Source organism: Microtus oregoni, unplaced genomic scaffold, assembly GCF_018167655.1.
Source record: "Microtus oregoni isolate MIOR12 unplaced genomic scaffold, Mior012 000016F_ref0000370, whole genome shotgun sequence".
NCBI lineage: Eukaryota > Metazoa > Chordata > Mammalia > Rodentia > Cricetidae > Microtus > Microtus oregoni.
Window position 1 is genome coordinate 18712091 of NW_024543075.1, and position 13543 is coordinate 18725633.

Consider the following 13543-nt stretch of genomic DNA (forward strand, 5'->3'; position numbering starts at 1 on the left):
GCGCACTCCCGCCGCGCACTCCCGCCGGGCGCCGCGGGAGCCAAGCGATGCCCCGCCCGCTTTCCGTCTGCGCCGGGTCCTAACGCCCGCCCGAAGCTGCCATAAGCTCCTTTTTCTAGGTCAGAGCCCAGGAGGGGCCGAGAACGAGGTTAGAGAGGGCTCCGGGGAGTCGCAGAGGGTCACTTGGTCCAGCTGCTTGGTCCCCGAGGGACCAGACTGTCCCAGACTCTTCCAGCCTGTGCTTGTGGGGCGGAGCCTGGATTTGTTCCCAAGAAGGAAAATATATCCGAGTTCTCCTATTCAGAATGCACTCACTCATTCAGCCACTGGTCCATCTGTTCACCCGCCTGTCTGCCCATTCATCCTTCCACCTATCCATCCGATCTCCACGAGACCTCAGAAAACTACCAGGCTACTCAGAGACCTGGGGTCTGCGGGTCCGTGTATGTCTCAGGCTGAACCTGCGAGCCCTGCTGTAAGGAATCGATGAGGAGTTAAGGTGTCTAAGCAGAACGGAAGGAAGGGGGCTCCTGGCTGAGGCAGCAGCTGTGCAAAGACACCCGGGTGCGAAGAGCTTTGTTCATTAACCGGAAATTGGTAGCCTGGGTGCAGGTGGGGCGGACAAGCAGAGATGGCGATGGAGTGGGAACACCGAGTTCTTCCGGAGGCCCAGTCTCTCTTCCGCGCCTCATCCCCGCAGCACACTATTTTCTTCATGGAAAAAGCCCCCAGCACACCCAGAATCTCCCCCTCCTTTTAATTACTGATCAGATTGTTTTCTAAAACCAGCATCCTCTTCCCAACCACTCTGTCTGCTTCTGGAACTTTCAGAACAGGGTATTGCAAACTTAAGTAATCTTAGGTGGACCAGGGGAGATGGCTTATTAGGTACAGGGCTTGCCAGGCAAGCATGAGGACTTGAGTTCAGTCCTCGCGCCCACATAAAAGCCAGAAACCCAGTGTCATGACAACTGTAGTTCCAATACTAGGAAGGCAGAGACAGGTGGACCCCTGGAGCCGCCTGCCTGTCTGTCTGTCTTATCAGTGAGCTCCGGATTCAGTGAAAGACGCTGTCTTGAAGAAAAAAAAAAAAAGAGGGAGATGGGGAAATGAACGAGAAGCCTGAATAGATTGTTTCCAGCAAGCCTAAAGACCAGGGTTCGGATGCTCAGAACTCACATGGGAGGCAGGCAGGATCTCCAGAGCAAGCTGACTCGCAAGACTAGCCCAATAGATGAGCTCTGGGTTCAAGTATGAGTCCAGGCATTGGTACATAAAGTGGAGAACAACTAAGAGAAAGAAATAGTGCACTTAACCTCTGTCTCTACATACACACACGTGTATATGCAAACACACATATGCATGCACACTACACATACATACCCCCACGAAAAAATAAGCTGGGGAGTGATTGAAGAATACACCTGATAATGTCAACTTCTAGCCTCTACACACACATGCATATATACTACACACACATTACACACATATACACCACACACATACACACCACACCATACACACACACCACACATACACACCACACACATATAACCACACCACACACACACCACACACATACACACCACACCACACACACACACACACACACACACACACACCCCTAAGTTACATGAATTGCTTTACAGGAATTGGAGATGTGGCTCAGGAGGAGAGAGTTTGCCTGTATGTATATGGAAGGCCCTGACTGGATCCCCTGAACTGGAAGAAAAAAAGTTGATGCACAGATTTTTGCTTGGCAACCTACACTCTCAACACAACTATGTCTAATTCCTAGCCCACCCTCCTCCAACCTTTACCTAAGTTTGGTTTTCTGGAAGCCAAATCTTTTGTGGCCACTAGCTCTGTTGAATGCAATTTTGGTTGGGTTGCATCCTTAATGAACTTGCCAGCACTCCCTGGGCCCTGTAGGGTAAAGCCTACCTTCCTTACACTGCGTGGTGGTTTGAATGAAAAAGGCCACCATAGGCTCATAGAGGGTGGCACTGTTAGGAGGTGAGGTTTTGTGAGAGTAGGTGTGGCCTTGTTGGAGGAAGTGTGTCACTGGAGGTGGATTTTGAGGTTGCACACACCCAAGACAGGCCCAGTGCCGCTCTCTCTTCCAGCTGCTCACAGATCCGGATATAGAACTCTTAGCTCCCTCTATGTCACCATGTCTGCCTGCATGGCACCATGCTTCGCAGCGTGATGATAATGGACTGAGCCTCTGAACTGTAAGTCAGCCCCACTGACATGTTTTCCTCTGTAAGAGTTGCCGTGGTCATGGTGTTTCTCACATCAATAGAAATCCTAAGACACCCCATGCTGAAAACTGCCAGCATCTGGTGCCCGCTTGCCACACCACCCCCATGATCCTCTCTTCTCCACTCAGCCTTGGCCTCAACAAGTTTTTCTGGAACATCTGCTCTCTTGCTTTTCCACATCTTTGTACGTTTGGTTCCTCCTGTCTACAACACATTCCCCTTCTCTTCTGTTTTCCACACACATTTACCCTCCTGTGGCTGCCTGTTCTCTCTGCTTCATCCTCCAATGTCAGAGGATGACATTGAATGGTCTATCTTTGTCCTATACTATAAGTGAGGTATTAGTGCTCCAAACAAGCAAATTGGGTGTCCATGTGAGTGAATGGGATAAGTACGGGAGACCGCGGAAGAAAGGGCCTCTTCTTCCTGTGTTTTATAACTGAGTCCCCAGACACTAGAGCTTAGAGAGTACTTCCTCATCCAAAGAAACAGGCCTTGGCATGTTCTTGGTTGTGGTTATTGCTATAGCTTGACTTTTAAATGTGTCCCAAAGGCTTGTTCTTTGGGCTGGAGAAATAGTTCAGCAGTTAGGAGCACTGGCTGCTTTTCCAGAGGACCCAGGTTAGATTCCCAGTGCCAGAGGGCAGTTTACAACCATCTGTCACTTCAGTTCCAGGGAACCTGATGCCTTCTCTTGGCCTTCTTGAGCACCAGGCATGCGAGTAGTGCTCAGACACGCATGCAGGCAACACACTCACGAAGTAAAATGAAATAATTAAAAATATCTTTTAAAACAGAAAGAGAAGCCAGGCAGTGGTGGTATATGCCTTTAATCCTAATACTTGGGAGAAAGAGGCAGGCAGATCTCTGAGTTTGAGGGCAGACTGGTCTATAGAACAAGTTCCAGAACAGCCAGGGCTACACAGAGAAACCCTGACTCAAAAAAAAAAAAATACCTAAACAACCACAATGACAGAAAACTAGAAAGAGAAGCTCAGTCTTAAAGCTTAGCATTGTTGAATGGTGATGGGAACCTTTAAAAGGCGGGGCCTAGAGGGAGGCTTTATGTAATATGAGGACATGCTCTCAGAAAGAATTGTGGAACACTCTTCTCTTTTTGTTCCTGGCCATGTTGTAAGCAGGCTGTCAAGGTGGTCTCATTAGGTACACTATCTTGCCACTGGCCCCAAATCAACAAGGCCAAAATAAAGCTGTCTTCTTGATAATCCTTTTATTACAGGAGTTTTGTTATAGCAGCAGACATCCGACTAACAGTTGGCAAGAGTTTCCCAGCTGAAGGCTTCCTCCTGCAAAAACTTCCTTGATTTCTCAACTGGGGCCTTGATTGCCCACAGTGCAATTAGTAAAGGTTTGCCAAAATGCATGGTGGGCAATCCCTTCCCCATTGCCCTCTCAACAATGCAAGGTGGGAAGTCTTTATTCCCATAGGCAAAGTACTGTTGCAGGAAACACATATTGTCCTTAAAACTAAGCTAGGAAGCTGTAGGCTCTGTATGTTTGGGGGCCAGCAAGGAATACAGGCGTTACAGCCCTGCTAGAAGGGGACCAGGATGCTTTCACATACAGGAACAAGAAAAAAATCATGAAGAATCTGGGTATCCGTTGCTTCTGAAAGCCAAGCATTTGGACTTGCTAGGTTGGGTGGCAGGGGTGGGGTGGGGTGGGGGTGGGAGTGGGTATGGCACTGGGTAACCTGTCACAACCAAAGCCTTAGTGAAGGCTGTGGTTAATTTAGAACGCTTGTGGGGAGAGGAGGAATGGAAGCCTGCTCTGGCCCCCAGCTGCCGGCAGCAAGGCGGAGGGAGCACAGCTCTTTCTTTCACCTTCCCCTTCAAAGGTTTCACCTAGGAGGAGTCTCACAGGATCCATGGAATTGTTCAGTGAAAGTGGTGGGATACTCTGGCCTGAGCTTCTCCCACTGAGACTGAGCCGTTTGGGGCTGGAATTAATCACCAGTAGCAGCAGCCGTGAGACTGACCTATGGTTCACAAAGGAGTCTTCCATTTGCTTTCTGTGGCTGATCCCCAGCCAGGGAATTAGGGCCCCGCCGTTCCTTGGGGACACAAGACTCTTTTAATGGCAACTTTGGGTCCGGGGCTTCGCATTCTAGGCTCTTGCTACCCAACGTCGCCCTCCCCATTCCCCTTTTTCAATTGCTAGGTCTCTTGCAATCTGGCACTTGTCCAAGCCTCTGCTAGTTCCCTCCCAAGCATTTTCTGCAGTAAATTGCTTGTCTGCCTGACCCCGCCATGACCTGGGTCGGAACCAGCTCAGTCTATCTGACTGGAGGAATTAGGGAACTGGCTACAGTCCCTTGTCCTTGATGCCTAGAAATGTGGCAGTCAACGCTGTCCCCATAGCAATGCTGCCCTTCTACAGGGCCATCGTGAACGGTAAGTAGAACGTGAAGATAAAACTTGGCCCCGACTTCCACAGCCACACAGAATACCGGAAAACAGATCTCATGCAGATTGCCTCTGTCCAAACACACAGCTCTCTGTGCAATAAAGAAGTCAGTTTAGTTCTGTTTTTTTTGAAGCACTGCCTTGCCACGTAGCTCAGGCTGGCCTTAAACCCAAGGTCTTCCTGTTTCCACCTCCCATGTGCCGAGATTCCAGGGGCTCCTGAGCACCTAGGGACTGCTTCCTGTACAGGGAAACACGGGAGGCTTGGAACCTCAGAACCCCAGGGTCACTCCCTGGGACTGAGTCAAGTTTCTAGTCTTAGGGTGAGGGGGAGAGAAGATTCGAAGAGAAATCACATGATCTAGACCCTGTACATGACAACGCTCAAACTAGAGTCTGGGAAAGGCTCCTAGCTGAAGAAAATGACCTTGGAAGTGCTTGTATTTGGTATATTAGTCATCTCCGTGCTTGTGGGGGGTATCGGGGCATCTCAGGCTCCTTCTTTCGCTCTTGTCCCAGTCATGACACAGAGATGTTCCTGAGTTGTTGATCCTTGTGGCTATGGTATTATACAGAAAGAACCCCTTAGAATCTGATCCCAGGACCAGCTTATGTAGCTCAACAGATCAAGGGTCCTGGTGATCTGGTGACTGGGTAGTTCAGGAAACAGGTTAGGTTTAAGATGAAAGATATGATGTCATTTGGGTGCACAGATATGGAAAGCACAGGCAACTGGAGCAGAAGTGTCCAGGGCCCCTGAGGACAGAGCCAATGGGCTGAGCTAGGGCTCCATCAGAACCCACAGTACTTCAGAAAGAGAGGGGCAGCCCGAGCGCAGTGGCTGGGAGGCAGTGGGTCTCTGAAATCTGTTTGGAATGCATCCCACGGGAGCAGCAGAGTGTTCCAGCCATGTTCTTGTGCTCTCTGCCCCACGTGGAAATACAACTGTGACCGTGGGTGGCCAGCAGGAAGCCACTGATGCTGACAAGTGCCGTGTGATGGTAGTTGGAGCAAAGACCTGCTTCTCTGTGGTTCTGCAAGCCTGCTGCGCTTTGAGGCAAGAACTCCACTCCTTGTTGCTGAGCCAGCCAAAGGCAGGAGGATGTCTGTAACGTCAGGGTAGTGGCTGCTCGTGGAATATATTCAAGATCCGGGATTGGGAGGGAAGGGGTCCAATTCATGTTGGTTGTGGTTCGTTTCTTAGTAAAACCATGGGGTGCAGAGATGACAAACTATTCGCATTGGCTTCTGGGGTAGTTTCCATTTCCCGCAACTATATACATTTTTCAAAACAACTGAAAATTCCTCTGTGAAAGTTTTGATAAATGTGATTTCCCCCCTTAAGACAGAGTCTATATATATGAGTGTGTGTGTGTGTGTGTGAGAGAGAGAGAGAGAGAGACAGAGAGACAGAGAGACAGAGAGACAGAGAAACAGAGAGAGAGAGTATACACACATATACACACATATGTATGTATGTATGTATGTGTGTGTATGTGTATATACATGTATATCAGGCTAAATCAGAACTCACTGTCCATCCTCTTACCTCAGCCTCCTAAGTGCTGGGCTCACAGATCTGTCTGTCTCCTTCCCTCCCTCCTTCCTCTTTCTTTCTTTATTTGAGGCAGAGACTCATGCAGCCCACACTGGTCTTGAACTTGCTGTATGACTGAGCGTGTCCTTGAGCGTCTTCTGGTCCTCCTGCCTCTACTTCTTTTTTTTTTTTTTTTTTTTTTTTTTTTTTTTTTTTTTTGATTTTTCGAGACAGGGTTTCTCCGTAGCTTTTGGTTCCTGTCCTGGAACTAGCTCTTGTAGACCAGGCTGGCCTCGAACTCACAGAGATCCACCTGCCTCTGCCTCCCGAGTGCTGGGATTAAACTGCCTCTACTTCTTAAGCGCTAGGACTACAGATGGGTATCACCAGGCACAACTCTGAATTTTTTCACTCTGAGTATGTTTCCTAAAGCCAGGTCCTAGAACTATCCAGAATAAACCCCAATGGTGAGGTTTCCACCTACAACCTTAGTGTTTCAGGGGCTGAGGTGGGGGGGGAGGACTGTCACTAGGTCAAGGCCAGCCTTGACTGTGGAGCGAGACCCTGCCTCAAAAATAAAACAAAATAAAAATATAAACACATCAAGAAAAACACTCTGGATGAACTCATTGGTCAATGCTTTGAGAAGTACCGGGAATGGAGAGACTTCGGCACTGCTAGCCCCTACCAACCTGCCATCTTGTCACCATAGTGATCGATGCTGTGCCCTTAGGGTTGGGATGCAGCTGTTGCTTTTGAAAATGATGGAATGAGGACCCGATGGGACCTGACTCCAGCCATGCTTACTGCATCTCTGTAATCCTCCAGCTGAGGCCTGGACTCTCAGAGCTCACTCAGTCCCTGATCCTTGCAAAATGACCCCCGGGAACACAGACATTTCTAGGGGATCGAGTGTGTCTAGTACACATCCCTGGGGGCTGGGGGACAGGGCTGGCTTCATTGGTGTCCTAGTTTGCATTCTCTGAAACAGACCCTGGGACGAAGAGTTGAGCAAGTCCTTTATCTCATAGGTGACCTCGGGGAGGGGAGGACAAAGAGAGGGGGGAACATAGGCAAGGGTGTATCCTGGAGTGGTTCACCACTGTGGAACAAATACACGCAGCCGGCATCACTGAGGAACTCGAGACAGTGTAGGGCATGCATGCTGGCCACATCCTGGAGGCAAGGATGGATAAGAGCTGCTGGGGTGGGAGTAGGGATGGGGGTGGAACCAGAAAGCCCTCAGGAAAAGAGATGAAGAAGCAGGGAAAAGCTGGGAAAGAGGCCAAGGACATCTGGGTGGGGCCTGGCAGAGACTGCCTCACACGCCTGCATTTGGAACTTTGCTAGGCTTGGCACGATGCCCACACAGTCCAAGCGACACAGAACCCGTTACCTAGCATCTGTCTGCACGTTCTGGTCCCAGACCCCCCGGTTTCCCTTTAGGAACCAACATTCCCTGCCATACCCTTCCTTACTCACTAGGGAGCTGATGATGAGGGCGCCCAACAAGAGGAGCACCTGTCCGACTCCTGGCCTGGTCTTGTGACCCAGCTCCGCCAATCAGTGTATAAAACATTCCTGGCTACAGGGATGGGTCCCTTCTGACATGTACCTGCTCTAGCCAGCCCACAGTGAAAGGCAGAGAGTGAGAGCCTGGCATTGCCTCACCAGGGAGAGCCTCCAGAGGATGAGGCCAGCAGAGGAGATAGAGAACCAAGGGCTGGGGTGGGTTCAAGCCTTGTCTATTATCTGGACTCCTTGACACCCCTGTACTTGAAGACTTGGACCGTTTAGTTCTGTGACCCAGTAAAGTCTCCTCTGAGCTTAAATCAGAGTGACTTGGATCTCTGCTACTTACAAACCCAAGCTCTCTGCTCTGTGGAGGAATGTGAATTTCTGAACCGGTTAAAATCCGGGAGTGAACACCTGCTCGTCTGACCCAGGTGAGCACCTAAACACCTGCCTATTTGACTCAGGTGAGCACCCCTCCCCAGCCTCAGTTAAAATCTGTGAGTGAACTAAACACCTGCCCATCTGCCCCAGGTGAGCACCTAAACACCTGCCCATCTGACCCAGGTGAGCACCCGCCTCCCCCTCATCCCGTTCTCTGGCTTTTCTTTGCATGTGAGGCAGAGCCTCACAATGCAGGCCAAACTAGCCTCAGACTTGATCTCCCTGCCTCAGCCTCCACAGTATTGGGATCACAGGTATATACCATCACGTCCAGATCTGCATTTCCTTTCCTCTTTCCCAGGCCCAGAGTGTTCCTGGCATACTCCAGACAGACCATAGATGCAGAAATGGTACTTGCCTGGGACTGTAGACCGCAGACACGGTACTCGCCTGGCTATCCCCACCCTTCCCCCAGTTCCTCAAATTCCCACCCCCAGCATCTTCTCAAGGCCATCTGCTTATTTAATAAACACAGATTTGCACCAGGCCACACTCCTTGATCCCTGGCTGGGCCTCTTCAGTGCAGGAGCTTTCCCTCTGCATCAGGGGCACAGAGAGAGAGGAGGCTGGATAGTGCTTTCGTACAACCTGGGACTCAAACCACTTTGCCTCCAGGGTTCAGGCTCTGCTATTCCCTCCTGCTCCCCAGCCCAGCTGCTCCTGGCCCTCCTTGCCACCATGTTCAGACTCATCTCATCCCATTTCTCCTCTCTGCATCCTCTGCTCTGACCTGCTTTCATCTCTGTCTTGTGCTGCTGTAGCAAAAGGCAGAGTCCTGGTGTCCTGTGACAGGGTGGAGGACATGAAGTGAAGGCCAGCGTACTGAAGGCGCTCGGGCAACACCTACCCCTTTCCCATTCTGTTGGGGGCTTGGCTGAGCCGGGGCCAGGAAGAGACAGGCAGGGAGGGGAGCCAGAGGGGGCTGGGTGGAGCTGGGTCTGCAAGCCCTAATTAAGTGAGTTAATTAGGAGGGGAGGAGAAGCCTTGTGGGAGTTAATAAGCTTGGCTAATTAAGTGATCCTAGAGAATGGCTTGAATTCTGGTGGCTGGGGAGATATGAGGGCTCAGCCAGAATGGAGGACAAGGAATGAAACACTGGCACCTCCCAGGTGTCACTAGGACTTGTCAGAGACTGCGCTCAAGGTCCACAGCTACCACCGGGACCTAAGGACACAACCAAGTCCTGCAGCTTCCCCCAAGTATGTCTGAAGTCCTCAATGAAGCCACTACTATTTTGGTTTCTGGGCCTGAAGTCACTACTGAACTCTATCTTGTCCTTTGTCACCCATCCCTTTGGAAGTAAAAGCTAGATTGCCCCCAGAACATTTCAAGGAACAGGGATAGAAACAGAGCCTTGGCTTCTGGACTGTTCTGAATGTGATCCAGGGTGGGTCAGGACCACACTCCATGCGACAGTCAAGAACCACGGCTGACGACACCGAACACCCCACCCGCCCTGATGTTCAGTGTACAAAATTTCTTGCCTAGTTCATAGATGTGACAACAAAAGGCCCAGAGAGGAATCCAGTGGCCTGCTCCAGCCAATTCGCAGCCTGCTGCTTAAGCTACCAGAGCCAGATGCCAGTCATCTCAAAGGTCGTGTCCCAGGAACCTGGGGCTCTCTCTTGATTAGCCTGGTTCTCTCTAATGTGGGGTTCAAAATGACCCCAGTTCTGACAGCTCTGGTGGACAAAAGGTCAACCTCCACAGTGTACCTGGACCCGGGGCTGACTTGGGTCACTCTGTGCTCAGAATGCAGGACAGAAGGGTCTCTTCTAGGATCTTCCCTGGTGGGTTTCACTCCCATTGAATACCATACTCGCTTGGACATAGGGTCATTCGTAGGATAGTGTAGACTCTTACAGGTACTTAGGCCTTCCTGACAGAGATCCATCCCAATTCAGTCCCCAGTGGGAGGGTCCCATGAGCCTTACGTCACAGAGTCAAAAACAAAACAAGTGGAAAACTTCAAGATACCAACCACAGGGTGTTCAGCCTAAAGGCAGGCTCTGTACTTCTGTGTTGATAGGTCCAACGGCATTCCACAGCATCTGACAGCATCCACAGCATCTGACAGCATCCACAGCATCCGACAGCATCCTACAGCATCAACAGCATCCCACAGCATCCACAGCATCCCACAGCATCCACAGCATCCACAGCATCCCACAGCATCCCACAGCATCCCACAGCATCCACAGCATCAAACCTGGCTGGATCTCTTGGTACCACCATTGCCTCTACTGCACACTTTCATCCACCCACTAAACAGGCAAATAGTTCCTTTGCTTGCTTGGTTGACACAGGGTCTCACTGGCCTGGAGCTCACTACCAGGCTGGCCTCAAACTCATAGAGATTCACCTGCCTTTGCCTCTGAAGGGCTGAGATTACAGACATGTGCCACCATGTGCAGCCAGGCAAATACTTCTTTATCTTTTTGTCTCCCTTGCAGTTCTGGGAATCAAACTCGGGGCCTCTGACCTGCCAGACAAGCACTCTGCCACCGAGCTACAGACTGCCTCCAACTGTTTATCAAGTCCTCCCACCGTGCTAAGTAGCAGTTCCAAGTGGCAACACAGAAAAGCCCCAGCTTTGCAGAGCCTCGGCTCTAGTAAAGAGAGGCACCAGCAAATAGGACCCAGACATAAACAATACAGGTCAAAGCATTAATGTGAGAAAAGAGATGAGGCAGGAAAAGGGGAATGGCATGCTGGGAAGTCCTCACAGAGATGCTGATCCCTAAGCAGAGACTTAAATGAGGTGGGGGAGGGGCGTGCAGACAGGGGAGCCAGGCCAAGGAAATGGCTAGTGCAAAGGCCCTGCAATCAGAGTGGAATGTTCAGCAGTAGGGAGAAGGGCTGGGACTGGGGCAGCAGGGCAGCGGTGTGTGTGCGTGTGATGGGGTCCTTGGAAGTCTTTGGCTTTCACTCTGAAGGGTTTTGAGCAGAGAAGGGTTGGATGTGTAGAGAGAACAGACTGTGGGGAAGAGGATTTAGAAGGACCATCCGGAACGCTATCGGCTTCAGACGGGAGACATGGCATCAACCTGAGCCAGGGCCATGGGAGTGGAGTGGCCAGAAGGGATGTCCCCTCCATCTGTATGAATGCACAGCAGTGGGTGTGGGAGGCACGGAGGTCCTTGTTTGTGTGCACAGATAAACACGTGGGAAGCTAGGCTTGTTAAACACACAGGGCTGTCTCTTCAAATGGAGGGTGTATAACCTGTTTGCTACCCAGAAGGCTGGGAGCAGACATGACGAATAAATAGCCTGGCGACCTTTGTGCTATCTGTGTGGCTGAGACCAGACTGGATCCATCCCTAGACCCTTATTGTGAGCTGCCAATCTGTAGAACCTATCTTTACGGGAGGTGTCACATGAAGTCAGTCTACAGAGGCCGTCGTCATGACAGATGCCTCATGCACTTTACAAAGAGTTTCAATGTGGTCATGTCTCAAGCCTTATTGTGCACACAGGACTGAGTTATCACCAGGAAAGTTTTGTTTGTATTCATTCATTTTGAGACAGGGTTTTTCTGTGTAGCCCTGTCTATCCTGGAGCTTGCTCTGTAGACCAGGCTGGCCTCAAACTCACAGGGACTTGCCTGCCTCTGCCTCCTAAGTGCTGGGATCACCAGGAATTTTTTTTTTTTTACTAAACTGTGCTATGCTTAAACATGCCTAAAATAAACTACTGAGGGTCACACTCCCGAAGTTTGAGCCAACACTGGCTACTCAATTGCATTGAACCAAGATACCCTCTCGCCTTCTGTGGATCAGCTCTGTACGGCTGTGCCCATGGTGACCAAGGGTGAATGTGGACTCGTGTTCTCAGTGTTTCCAGCTCTCCACAGATGTTGAATATTTTGATAAAAGGTCAGAATTCCTGGGTTTTTTGTTTGTTTGTTTTTGTTTTTTGAGACAGGGTTTCTCTGTAGCTTTGGTGCCTGTCCTGGAACTCGCTCTATAGACCAGGCTGGCCTTGAACTCACAGAGATCCACCTGCCTCTGCCTCCCACCTCCCGAGTGCGGGAATTAAAGGCCTGTGCCACCAGTGCCCAGCTGTGTCCTGGGTTTTAAGTGTTGCCTCTTTTATCTATCTATCTATCTATCTATCTATCTATCTATCTATCTACAATCTATCTATCTACTTATTTTTATATTTTTCTCCTTTGATCCAGGGTCTGACTATATAGACCAGGTTGCCCCTGAACTCAGTGTAGCCCTTGTAGTAACTCAGGCTGGTCTCAAATTCACTATTCTGACCTAGCCTGCCAGAGCTGGGATAATAGGCATATATCACTACTCACATTTCTATGTCTGTTTTATGGCTGATGAAACCACATGACAGAACTTTTGGGTTACTCTGCCAAGGCCACATAACCCAGAAGTAGTGGACCTGTAATATGTGGTTTCAAAGTCTGAACTTGTCAGTCATTAGAAAAAGCCAAGGTTGAGCAAATGGCGCCTTAGTGGGCTAGTCCCTGCAAATATGAGTTCAGCACTCCCTCTAGTGGCCAGTATTGTACAGTGCAGGACGGGTCAAAGGATGTGAGCGCCCGGCACCCCCAACCTCCACCCATCAACTCACTGTCCCGATCTGGGAGAGAAGAGCATGTTTCTATCCTCTGCTCCCCATCACGCAGGATTCAAGCCCAGGCCCTCTGGTCCACTCAAAGTCCCTCCCCTGGCTGTGACTGAGCAGCGACAGCCCCTGGAGCACTGTGTTGATCCCCCCCCTGACTTTTTCCTTCCGCCAGGAACTTGGTCTCTGTCCACACTCTAGTCCTGAAGCCAGCTGCTCAGTCTTCTGAGAGCCTTCAGAAGTCCCATGCCAGGCCGTGCTCCAGAGCAAATGACTGTGTTTAGACTTGTGAGGGACAGAGTTTAGAGAACAGAGTCACACCAGAGAGCTGTCTTCTCAGTGCCCGGATGTCATGATGTCACCTCCAACCCACTCTGCCTCTCTGGGCTACATCCCCGGGTACAAACCCCAGACCTCATGATCTTACCCTTCCAGAATCTCTGAACTGCTCCCTTGGCATCCCTGCTTACCCCATTGTACAGTTTCTGCATGTGACAGCCCTTTGACCTCACAGAGACAGCTACCCAGTGCCGTTTCACTTTCTCCCTGCCTGTCAGCCCGGCAGTCACCACCACCCACCTTGTCCTGTATGGAGTCCACTCTCCATCACAGGACTGATACCCGGAATGTGCCCCACTTGCTCACCCACCTCTCCCATTGGGCATCTCCTTGGAATGCCACAATTCACCCACCCTGACACTGCCCATACCAAACAAGTGGTTCCACCAGGGACAGCCATATCCCAAGCAGCCATGTCCCTTAACCTCCATAAGTGT

The 13543-nt window shown here is 50.5% G+C and overlaps 1 protein-coding gene across 1 annotated transcript in view; it reads right to left on the reverse strand.

Annotated features, from left to right (window-relative positions):
- Sbk1 (SH3 domain binding kinase 1) overlaps nt 1-13543 on the reverse strand; it is a 46873-nt gene that overhangs the window by 22183 nt on the left and 11147 nt on the right. The gene's annotated exons all lie outside the window — the stretch shown is intronic.